The sequence below is a fragment of the Zootoca vivipara genome, chromosome 2 (assembly GCF_965207765.1).
Source record: "Zootoca vivipara chromosome 2, rZooViv2.hap1.1, whole genome shotgun sequence".
NCBI classification, from domain to species: domain Eukaryota; kingdom Metazoa; phylum Chordata; class Lepidosauria; order Squamata; family Lacertidae; genus Zootoca; species Zootoca vivipara.
In genome coordinates, this window is record NC_142584.1 from 47178346 (window position 1) to 47190959 (window position 12614).

A 12614-nucleotide genomic window follows, 5' to 3' on the forward strand; every position below is an offset into this window, starting at 1 on the left:
CCCGTGCTGCACACCCTGTCATCTCTCTTCCTGATATACTGGTGGTGCTGTGCTGTGATTGTGTGTTGAGTTTTGTCCTATTTTAAGCACTGCCAAGGGGGGTGGGGTAGGATGTGATCTGAGACTACTTAATTTCCCCCCTCTTCTATTGAATTCAGTGGGAGAGAAATTCCTTGCACCAGGTTGAGGATGGGTGTAAAGTTCTGCCATCAATGGTGGGTGGCAAAGGATTGAAGGTGCACAGCATTTGGCATAAGTGTACTCCTCCATGCCACCTGCCCCACCCAACTCTGCATCCCATTTTGGCTGCTCTGCTGGTCTATTGGGGGAGTTCTGCTGATATATCTCTGTGTTGACAGCATATCATAAGTTTTGCCCATATAGCAGAGCTTCTCCCAGATCGTACAGCCACTCAGCCTGTAGATACCAAATTGTACCCCAAGTTGCTTGTTGGCTGTAGTTGCAGTGGTTGATCAAAGAGAATGCCATTTCTGGGCACTCATTCAATGCATACAAGATGTTCGTGGCTTCCTTTCACTGTTTATTTGAGTGAATACATTTGTATCAGTGTGTGCTTGCCACTTTTGTGATACAGACTTCCTATTTCACCTGATCCAACTATTGTGGGCTTCCCAGAGACATCTTGTTGGCCCCCATGGGAAGCAGGGTGCTGGATCTTTGGTCTGACCCAGCTAGACACTTCATATGTTCTTACTGATACATCTTTTACAAATATGTACTATGCAGTCTGTTTCTTAAGGTTACGGGGCACAGAATGTACTGTATAAGTATTTTGTCCAAGGATTTTGTTTAAAATCAACTATTTCAGGCAACTAAAAAGCAATTTATGCCTGTTAAACCTGATCCAAGTGAGCACATGTGGTTTGGGAAAGTATAGGAATGAGGAAGGGAAAGCATTTCCTTCTCCACTGGCATTTTGGCTGCAAAATGTTGTCTAGAGGGAATATTCCGAATGGGATATTAATCTGAGCTGCCTAATTTGTGTCAGGTAAGAGCTAATGTTGCACTTAAGAGGATAGGAACGGGAACCAGGATGTCCTTGAATCAAATCCCACTTCAGTCATACACAATATTTGCCTACAGAGTTGGCAAATACTTTGCCTACAGATTACAGAGTTGGTGCATGCTTTGAGCACAAAGCATTATATAAATATAAAACTACAGTAGTAGTCTCTATTGTCCTTTTGGTGCCTGCTAAAGATATTTCTCTTGCAACAAGCCTTGTAAATGGAGATATTTATACCAGTTGTTACCCATATTAGACCGCAATACCTCAAGGACTGCCTCTCCCCATATAAGCCAATCTAGACCCTGCGATCATCATCTGAGGCCCTTCTTCATATGCCTCCTCTGTGAGAGGTCTGGAGGGCAGCAACACGAAGAACAGGCCTTTTCTGTGGTGACTCGCTGCTTGTGGACGCCTCTCCCCAGGGAGGCTCACCTGTCACCTTCATTACATATCTTTAGGTGCCAAGCAAAAGCATTCCTCTTCTCCCAAGCCTTTGGCTAATTAAACCATCTATAGCAGGCATCCCCAAACTGCGGCCCTCCAGATGTTTTTGGCCTACAACTCCCATGATCCCTAGGTAACAGGACCAGTGGTCAGGAATGATGGGAATTATAGTCCAAAACATCTGGAGGGCTGAAGTTTGGGAATGCCTAATCTGTAGCCTTTTAAACTGGATGGGGGTATTGCTTTTGTTTGTTATTGTGGTATGTATATTGGTGTTTTTATATTGTAAACTGCCATGTGATCTTCAGTTGAAGGGAGATATGGAAATTTAATTCATCATCATCATATTGATATGTAGTGTAGTGGTGTGTGTGTGTGTGTGTGTGTGTGTGTGTGTGTGTGTGTGTGTGTGCAATATTTCCTTTGGAAGCACCAGACCTTGGTGTTTACATATATTCATTTCCAAAGTGATTAACATTTTTTTTATTTCAGCAATGTATATACTATTTAATTACAATCATCTCTAAACAGTGTACAAGTGAGAAAACAATGCAATAAACAACAAAGCAGTCAAAACCATAATATCAGTATTCAGTTAAATGCCTGCTGGTTTTTTAAGTTCAGTAGGTGTTGGAAGTTCAACAGGGAGGAGATCTTTCTGACCTCAGAAGGAAGGGAGTTCTATAAAATTGGGCCCATAATACTGAATCCATGACTTCTGGTTGATATGAGTTGTGCATTCAAGAAATGGGGGACCACTAGCAGTGACTCTCCTGAATCTCTCAATGATTGGGCAGAAACATAAGGAATCAGGCAGTCCAGAACTTTCAGGTTTTAAATTCCGTAGAAACACAGAAATGCCCTAAAAAGAGTGGAACTGAATATTCTGACCCGAGGAGCAAGCTGAGCAACTGGTTTGACACTAATACTTTTTGACTGCTGCCAATGAAAATTGTTTTTGCAATCATGGGAACATAAGTAAAAATAAAAGATAAGATAGGCTGCCAGAAATAAACCTCATTGGGGCACATGCTGCCCATGGCCGACAAGCGGGCAGCCCTTGTACTGGAGCCACAACATTGGCTCTTGACTCAAAACGGCCAGTCTTCAATCAACATGTCAGCCATCTGGCAGCACTGTGCTGTATCTAGGCCATTTAGAGGTAGGGAATCTCAAAACCGAGTTTTTGTATATGTCTCAAGCCACCAGCTGTCAACCAGAAAATCCCAAAGTGATCAGGGCAAGAGTCTCTGGTTGTCCTAGCAAAACAGTCAGTTCAACTGTCCAAACTCATTTGAAATGAAAGTTGAAAGGCCAACAGTGAAGGCTGCTCCAGTTGACTTCTGAGACTTTGACAGGTTTTTAATTAGCTGAATTTTACTATCCACCAGATGGGTAACAAACATGTATAACCCTCCAGTGTCCTTTGCATGGGATGAGCATAAAAGGCCAGAACAAAAAGACATCAATGGTCTATGAGATGCCTTAATATTAGGTACAGTATAGAATCATAGAGTTGGAAGGGACCCTGAGGGTCATCTAGTCCAACCCCCTGCAATGCTGCCCCATACAGGGATTGAGCCTGCAACCTTGGCATGGTCAACACCACACTCTAATCAACTGAAGAAGATGCTCTTAATTTATTATTTACTTTATTATTCACTCTACTGTCTAAGACACTGAAAGGGTGAGAAAGGGGAAACTTTTTAACCCTTCCTTGTTTTGGCTCATAGCTAGAGCTGGGACAAAGCTCTAAGAGAAAGGGAGCTCAAATTAAAATCAGAACCTTGGAAGAAATAGCAAATGCCACTCCCTTCCTTTCATCTTAGGTCACTTTAAATATCATCAGAACCATGTGACAAAGTTTTCCTGGAGTGCCACACTTTATGCTATAGGGCCTAGACTCTAGTGCTTCAACATATTTGCATACAAGTGGCATGCTAAAATAATACAGTCTGGTCAATGCATAAAATTTGATTCTCCTGATTATATAAACTGGTACTCAGGGAAAACAGCAAAATAAAATACGATCCACTTCCATGTTCATAATTTCTCTAAAGTACTTTATCGATCCTTGAATGAAGTCAGGCAAATATACTGATACAGAGACATAAAACAAGATTATGTTTATTTATAGAGCCTCCCCAGTTATACACAGCTATTAATCACAGTATGTTGTACTAAAATACATTACAGATGGCTTTGTCAAAGGTGATACATACATCAGTGAATTATTGTTAAAGGACTTCCCAGGAAGCTGCAGTGGCAGACTTATAAAAATATGAAATCTCTATTAAGTCACTCATGAATCTTTTATAGCTACCTCTTAAAAGGAGCTGCACCGTTAATTTGTTGTTAATTATTAATCACTGTAGTACATATAATTTGGAAGGTGTTTTCTGAACAGGAAATGAGATGAGCCAAAATGCGGAACCAGGAAGACTGATTAGCAGAAGGTGTAACACTCACATGATATATAGCTGATTGCAAACAGAGCTAGTTCTCATTGTGCTCTTTCCCACACATACCACTAAAGTGCAAGGAGAGGGAAATAGCACCAGAGCATTCTCCATTTCTCTATCTTACCCCTTCCTTATTCAGGAAAAAATATATATTGTTTCATGCCACCCCAATCTCTGAGCAGTGGAAGATTCCAGGGGTCCCAGGCGCTTACCTAGAGTTTGGTTTTCTCGAAATGAGGGACAGCGGAGACTGTGGTGTCTTTATGATGGTTTATTTCACATATATACAACCTGAGCCTACGATGGAGGGGCTCACATCATTAACACCCCAAAAAGGTCCTGCTTCTCCCATAGCCACAGCCTTGGATCCCAGCAGAAATCAGGCTTGGTTCTGTCTCTCAGCTGCCTAGCCTGCTTCTAGCCACTAGCTCTCTCTCATACACACACGCACATCTTGACTCTTGGCTTTGTTCTTCTCACTAACAGACAGTTGAGGGTGGGAGATCCACTCATTTGTCTTCTGGCACAGAGCCACTTCCTTTGTTACCTTAAGGACTCATACTTAGCAGGCTATTACTGTACCATGAAGGTGGACTGGCTATTCCAGCAATGGAATCCTTCATTACATTTTATTCCTTTCAGGATCCAGGAATTATAAGGGACCACCCCACTCCAACAATATCTTGACTGGCTCTCTACAATGGCCCTGAAAGCTAGTGTGCCACTTACATCAGTGCACAGAAAATGCAGTAATATATTCTTGGCATTATCGCAATCAAGAGCAAAATCCATATGTACCACTGTTTCATTTCCATTATGTTTACGCTGATTTTACATTACTCTGACGTAACCTTATCTGAGGCTGCAGTCCCACAATCACTTATTCAGAATAAGCCCCTTTAAATTCAGTGGTACTTATTTCCAAGTAAGTAAGCAAGAAATGCCTAAAATGATAAAGTATCTGGAAACCAAGCCTTATGAGAAATGGTTCAGGAAGTTGGGTGTATTTAGCCTTGATAAGAGGAGACTAAGAGGATATATGATAGCCACCTTCAAATATCTAAAGGGCTGTCACATGGAAAATGGAGCAAAGTTGTTTTCTCCTGTTCTAGAGGCTAGGACCCGAATCAATGGGTTCAAGTTACAAGAAGGGAAATTCTGACTAAATACTGGGAACAGCATTTTGACAGTAAGAGCAGCTTGACTGTTGAATGGACTCCCTCGGGATGTTGTGGACTCTTCTTCATTGGAGGTTTTTAAGCAGAAGTTGGATGGCTGTCTGCCATGGATGCTTTAGTTGAGATTCCTGCATTGCAGGGGGTTGAACTCAATGATCCCCAAAGGTCCCTTCCAACTCTATGATTTTATGATAAAATTGAGCAATGTAAAGAATCTTGGGGATAGGAAATCTGTGCCCCCCCCCCATGTTGGTGGACTCCAACTCCCATTGACCCCAGCCAACGTGGCCAATGATGAGGGATAATGTAGTCCAACACACCTGGAAAGGCATAGGTTCCCTATCCCTGGTCTAAGGATTTTATGCAAATATGTTGAAGGTTAAGGCTATCCATGGCTCTATCCATGGTTACTAGCCATGATGGTTATTTGCTACCTGCAGAAGCATCCTCTGAATGCCAGCTACTGGGGGACAATAGTGGAAAAGCCCTGCTTGTGGGCTTCCCAGAGGCATCTGGTCTGTCACTATGGGAGATTATCAGCACCTCTGATCATTTTCAATCTGCAGGTAAGGATGCTGATTCCCATGTCAAGCTCTGCCGGTACAAAAGGATGATTAGTTTAGCTGCAAACTTACCACTGTGCCAAGACAATGATAGTAGAAACATATGATGCGAGGTGCCTCCTGCTGAGATTCATTTAGCTCTGCGACTGTTGGGAGTGCCCCAAGAATTTTATTTTGATGTGGCAAGCCATTTGCACAAGCTTTTCATCTCCCTTCTCTTCTATTCCACCCCCCCCCTTTTTAAAGGAAGCAGGTGATCACCACTAGAATGAGAAAGAATTAGATACCCATTTGTTGCAAAATGGGGGAGTTTTGTAGTATCTGAGAAATACAAGTGAAAGAAATATTATTAAAAATAACAATGTATGTTACATCAATACTGATGTGGCAGCATGGAAGAGACACTTTGCTGCACAAACATTACTCTGTATAAAACAGAACACAGAGCAGTTCTATCTACGTGCCTATGTGCATTTGCTCTAATCTGTTGGTCCATTACTACAAAAAAGTTATACTTATTGAACCACAAATGCATGCAGTTAACTAAGATTTTCATGACACACATCTCAGTAAGTTCAGACATGCATAATAATTCTGAAAGAACTCAGAATTTATATGCTTTTATCAATTATTTGGCTGGAAAATACATAACATCACTTTTTCCTGGTACGGTAGCCACCATTAATCCCAAGAAGGCACCTTAAACTTGAGTAAGACTAAAAATAGCTTCATTCTAGGCCCAAGGGAGCAGAAAAATCAAGCAAATGAGAGTGAGAGCGCAAACATGCAGTGCTATGTGGCTGCCCAAGTTGAAATGTCCCAAGAGTTTCATTAAAAACTTGGAACTGGGTGTTGTGGTCATTTTATGGCACTGGATCTCAATCTGTTTCCAGACCCAATTCATCTCTTTTCTCTGCTCAAGCACTTTACAGCTTAGGGCACTTGAAGGACAGCCCATGTCCTTGCATATCTACCTACAAACACCAGGTAAAGGAATAGTAACAATAAGGAGGCTGGAATAATGCACTTGGCACTAGCATTGGTAGGCCTTGCTGGGCCCTCAGAGTCCAGGCATTTGCCCAGTGATGCCGAGAGTTGGCACCAGGTGTGTGTGCATGCATAGTTTTGAAGAGCCAGCCCATGAGTTTTTGCTTTTACCAGTCATAGCTGACAGAAGGGGCAAAGGAAGGAAGTTAAAGTGCACAGGCACAAGATACCCGATGCTTTGCCAAACCATCACCAGCCCTTCTTGATCACCATCACATGGAGCAACAGCAACAAAAAGAAAACATGCTATTGCACTAAAGAAAGAAAAAAGGGAGAAATTGACAGCCCACACTCATTATACCCTTTCAGCTGCTATCTTGTTAACTAGCCTGTTTGCTGGATTTTCTGAGTCATGCAGTAAAATGAAAGGGGTCTCTTTGGATGTCTGCTTGGTCCTCCACTTTGGCCGGGAAAGTTTGATAATAGCTTTGATTAGTCATGAAAGACTTTGGCAGAATTCGTTTTGTCTTTGTCCTCCTGCAGCACCAAGGGCTTCATTTCAGAGATTGCTTGTTTGCGTAAAGCGTGGGATTTGGGACCAGATGAGTGGGGCCTGGCATGCAAAGTCTTGCCTAGTCATCTTCCCTCCCTGCTGCTGCCATCACATCCATCAGCCCCCTCTCATCGTGAACAGAGATTATGATTCTGAGAAACTTGCATCTCCTATGTGTGTCAAAGGAAATTTCCTTCTCTTTCAGAAATGTTCTCAACAATTTGACTCTTTTGTGCTGCTGCTGCTGCTGCTATTATTATTATTATTATTATTATTATTATTATTATTAAATTCTTTAGCAGAATTTGTATTCTGTTAAATATAAAGCTCATTCAGTTGGTGGACATGGCAGGAGGTGAGAGGGCTCCTGTGTTCAAATCCTGCTTGCTGGTTGGCTACTGTGAGAACAGGATATTGGACTAAGATGAGCCATTGGCCTGATCCAACAGGCTCTTCTTCTGTTCTTATGTAAACCATAACCTTAAAAAATGCAAAATATAAATAAATGAAACCTGCTGTTAAAAATATACATTATAAAAGAAAACCACATGTTAAAATATAGGTCAGATTTACCTGTATCTGGGTAGCCTTGCCTAAACAGAGATATTTTTTTTTATCAGGTGCTGAAAACGGAACAGAGAAAGTGCCTGCCCAATGTAAGTCTGCTTTGGCCCTACAGGTGTTGGTGGACTACAATCAGTCCCAGTGAGAATAGTTAATAGTCAAGCATGGTGGGAATTGTAGTTGAGCAACTTCCATCCCTGTGCTAGAGGATACTTAGTTGATCTGGATTGTGGGGGATCAGAAGGAAGCAGCATCTACCGGTAAAGGAGAGAATATTGTGTAGATAGAAGAATCACAGAATTGTAGAGTTCGAAAGGACCCCAAGGGTCATCTAGTCCAACCCCCTGCAGTGCAGGAATCTTTTACCCAACATGGGGCTCAAATCTATGAAATTGAGAGCCTCATGCTGTACCAACAGAGCTGTCAAGGAGGAGGAGGAGGCATTACTTGGAGAGTCAAAGAAGAATGAAAATATAAAAAAAATCAGAAAATGGAAAATGGAAAAAGCCCTCTCATTTAACTGAATCAGCTTGGATAAATGAATAGTGTTTCATTTGGGAGTGGGAGAAAGTGTGTGGGAAACCCTGGGGTGTCCTGCCAGTGTATATTTCATATTGATGGCAACGTACCGTATCTCACTCTCTCCTGGCATAGTGGGGTCTCCACCAACTTCAATTAGCTCTCATCTGGTGTAACTCAAGTGTCGGATTACTATGTCAATTGAATTTAACTTGTAGTTCCAGCAGTCAATTGGTGGTAAAGTCTAAAGATAAAACACTGGCCTAATGCAGCTGATGAGAGGCAAACATGCAGGAATACTAGAACAACAGAAGTGTTCTCATCACTGACCAGCCAAACAACGTAAGAATTTAAAATAAGCTAGAGGGTGTTTGCTAGGCAGGTAGATGATGGAACGGGAAGGAATCTTGCACATTTCTTAACACATGTATAATGCAATTGGGAAAACAAGATCTGCTGAGGACAAACTGTTCTGCCTTCCTCTTCCCACTCATAAGATGGCACAAGAAATGTGTTTAAACTGAAGCGATGCTACATGTAAAAGAAAAATCTCTTGGAAGAAGCACTTCGTGGGACAGGGTCAGTGAGGGGGTGGTGGGGTGGAGGGTTGGTCTTTTCATTTTTGAGCTGACAGTGCTCCCTCCAAGGCTGGCTATGAATCAGGGCTGGGCAGCCACAATTGGATCCATCTGCTCAGGGTGCTTTTTGATTTTAGCCTGAAGAGCTCTGCGATCAAAATTGAGGGATGTTTTGTGTGCTATGTAATTTCTATAGGAAACTCTAGCAAAGTGTGCCCTCTGTATATTTCAGCTCTTATACAAGGAAGCAGGAATGGAACAATTGGGTGCTATTCAAAAGCTTGCTTGCTTTCAAGAAGAGAAATACCGGGCCATTTCTTGGAATTGAGAGAGAGAGAGAGATATTAAAAGAAAATATGCACAACTGACTGCCAGAAAAGTTGACCTTGCATCCTCTTGCTTATCTACCTCAGCTGTTTTCTTTCAGCCACAGTCTGAATATAAACATATTAAACAGAGCAACTGTGTCTGTGGTTTCCTGGTCTGAGGTAAAGGTGGTAATAGAATACTGAAAGAAGATTGATGGGGTTTGCTTAAGTGTTGCACATTTTTGCATGGAAACTAGACCTGTCTGCTAGGAAAATAATGAGAAAACATCTCTGTTAAAGAAGGTGTGCTGTATTGAAGTATTAAAGTGCTAAGCTTTCTGCCTTCAGGATACACATCAACTCGACGAATGAAACCGATTTGTAAAAAATGTTACATGGGGGGGGGGGGAATAAGAGAGAGAGACATTGTACATACTTTTGTAAATCAAGAAAATCTTTAATAAAATACATTTAAAAAACCTTGTCCACCAAGGAACCCCAAAAAGTGTCAGGGATTGGCATGGCTCTGGCAAGTGTGTGGCGGAAGCAGGGGGCCCAGAGGCTGAGCCAGGAGAGGGAGTCAGTGACTTATGGGGTTTGGTGCCACCCAAAAAAAAAAACTGGTGTGGGAGGGGTGTGCCAAATGCTGGGAAAACATCTTAGGTCATGCCTAGCCCTGTATCCTTAGACTTCTGCTTGTAGACACACATTTGTGTATCTTATACTTTGAACTGATGATGAGACAGTGTACTGATTTCTTGAAAAAAAACATTTGTGTTTCCTCAAGCCAAAATATTAGAATTTATGGATTGAGGCTGTGTCTTACTAAAATAAATATGACTTGCTTCGAAATAAGCATAGTTATTAAGCATACTTTGAAGAATGAAAGACTGCGGTGGCTCAAATTGCTTCCACTTAATTGTGAATTGTGAACTTAAGCTCACATCTCCATACCTCTATCAGCCCAATTGTACGGCACTATTCAAATAACATTCACACATAAACTGCCAGGCCAGACTCTTTCCCTAACAGTAGCCTAGAAACATTATGAAAATATTGGCGTGGAAGCTTAGGCAGTGATCAGTACTCATAATGTGTCATTGTGAATGCATGTATAGCGCCATGCAAATTTGAAAAGCCATCAGATGGGCAAGTAATGTTCTGATATGTTAAATATTATCTCAGCTCCTGAAAGGTCCGCAAGCAAAGTGTGATATGGATCTTTATTGGTGTCACTCTTGGTGGCATTGAGTAAGATAAGCTACTGCTTCCGTTCTTTGTCTGGTGAACTTAACAGTATGATTTTTAAATACATATTTACAACTGCCACCCAAAAAAAGAAAAGAACTCCATTACATGAATGTCAGAGTTGTGGACATTTTTTTAATGGCCCTGGGGAGCCAGCCAATATTATAATATTCACAGTAAACACCTTGAAACCAAAGATATTTGACCAAATCCCACTGAGTAACATCAAGTGTGCACTCTCTTTAAAGGCATTTCCCTCTCTAGAGTCTATTTTGGTAAGAAAAATGGTCACACTGCAGTTTGCATGGCTGAAGGCAAGTGCCACTCCAACTACAGCAGAACAACAGAACAGGTGGGCAGGTTGTGGACAACCCAGGTGAGATGCTGAGGAGAGAACAACGCCCAAGGGAGGGGAATCGGCACTGCAGAAAGCAGTTTGCCAAACCGCTTTCTGAGGCCCCATCTCCCTGCTAAACATAGCTGGAGTAGCAGTTTAAGAAGGCTAGGAGGTGCTTCAGAGAGTGGTTTGACACACAGTTTTTGAAATTTCTTCCCCCTCTATCACTTGTCACTGGAGTAGCATTTAAAGGAGGGCAGGAAGCAATTCAGAGAGCAGTTTGGTAAACTACTCTCTAAAGCAGGGGTCAGCAACCTAAGGCCCATGGGCCGGAAGCAGCCTGCGGAGGTCGTTTGACCGGCCCACAAGCTGCCCCCGAACCGGGCTGCCCACTCACTCGCTGCGCTAAACCGGCGTGGCGTGGCGTGGCGTGGCGTGGCGTGGCGTGCCGTGGCGTGCCGTGGCGTGCCGTGGGTACTTGCTTCCACGGAGCTGAAAATCACATCTGCGCAGACAGAGATGCCGAAAATTGTGGGTGGGCGTGCGCACGATCTGGCCCATGGAGGGATCTCCGCGGGACTGATCCGGCCCAGGCAAGATGAACCTTGCTGACCCCTGCTAAAGCTCCAGACGTTGCTGGACTACAACTGCCATCAGTCCTGATCATTGACCTGCCTGATGGAAGTCAACATGCGGAAAGCCATCCCTGCTCAGTAAATAAAAAACCACCACCTCTCCCAACAAAGATCTTATAGTAGCTATGAAAAATTATGCACTTCAAGCTTCAGTAGGCCTAGGTATGGAGCAACCACAGATAATGGCTCACTGTGACTTCTCGGGCCACCTAAGGCAAGATCATACATTGCAAATGTTTATCTCATTTGCCAGAGCCCCATCCAGAAAATCTAGGGACCAAGTTTAACTGGGTGACTTCTGCACTATTGCTCACACTCCAGGATGGTATACATTACAACCATGTACTAATTTCAACTGAATAAGTAACAGAGAACAAACTTAAAAGTCTTCTATTCTCCCCGCCTCCAGTGCATTCATATACCATCTTGGACTAAGGCTTTTAAAGATCCAGCCTCATCAATGCTTAGAAATACATTTCAATCTAAGCATGGGTGTAGGACTGCTGATGTAAACAGAAATATTTGCATGTGTATGTTTAAGTATATTCAATAAGTATATTTGCAAGCACCTGTTTTTGTTTGCATTTCATAACTGATATGATGGGAGTTTTGTGATTACAGCAGTTTACAGATTATTTTCTGGTTTTTCTTCCTTTTTTTACTGCTCTGAGCAGCAACTGATTAAAGGCACAATTTGTTCTCCCTAAGTGTAAGTAAAAGTTAAACAGCCCATTCCTGTTTCTCCAGCATAGCTGCCAAGTTTCCCCTTTTCTCGCGAGGAAGCCTATTCAGCATAAGGGAACATCCCTTAAAAAAAGGGATAACTTGGCAGCTATGTTCTCCAGTTTAGCTGCTGTGATGCGAGCTCTTATACGGTAGCATATTGAGTACCGTAAATGTGGCAGGACCCCTTTATTACAGTGACTGGCCAATCAACTCCAAAGGGGCAAGCTGATAGGATTAAGGCATGCCAGTGCCTCCTTTCACCATTAAGTAAGGATTGCTGGCCCCACCCAAAAGAGCATAAGAACAATTTGCAACACTGCAAATAAGGAGACAAGGGCTGTCAAACATATTACAAGTGCTGTGAGCTTTGCCAGAAATCTTGTGTTCCACCACCCCTGGGCACCATAACTTGAGAGTGAGATGTAATTTAAAACACCTTTTCTGTGTTGACTTCTTGCTCTAATGAACCAGAATGTTGTTAA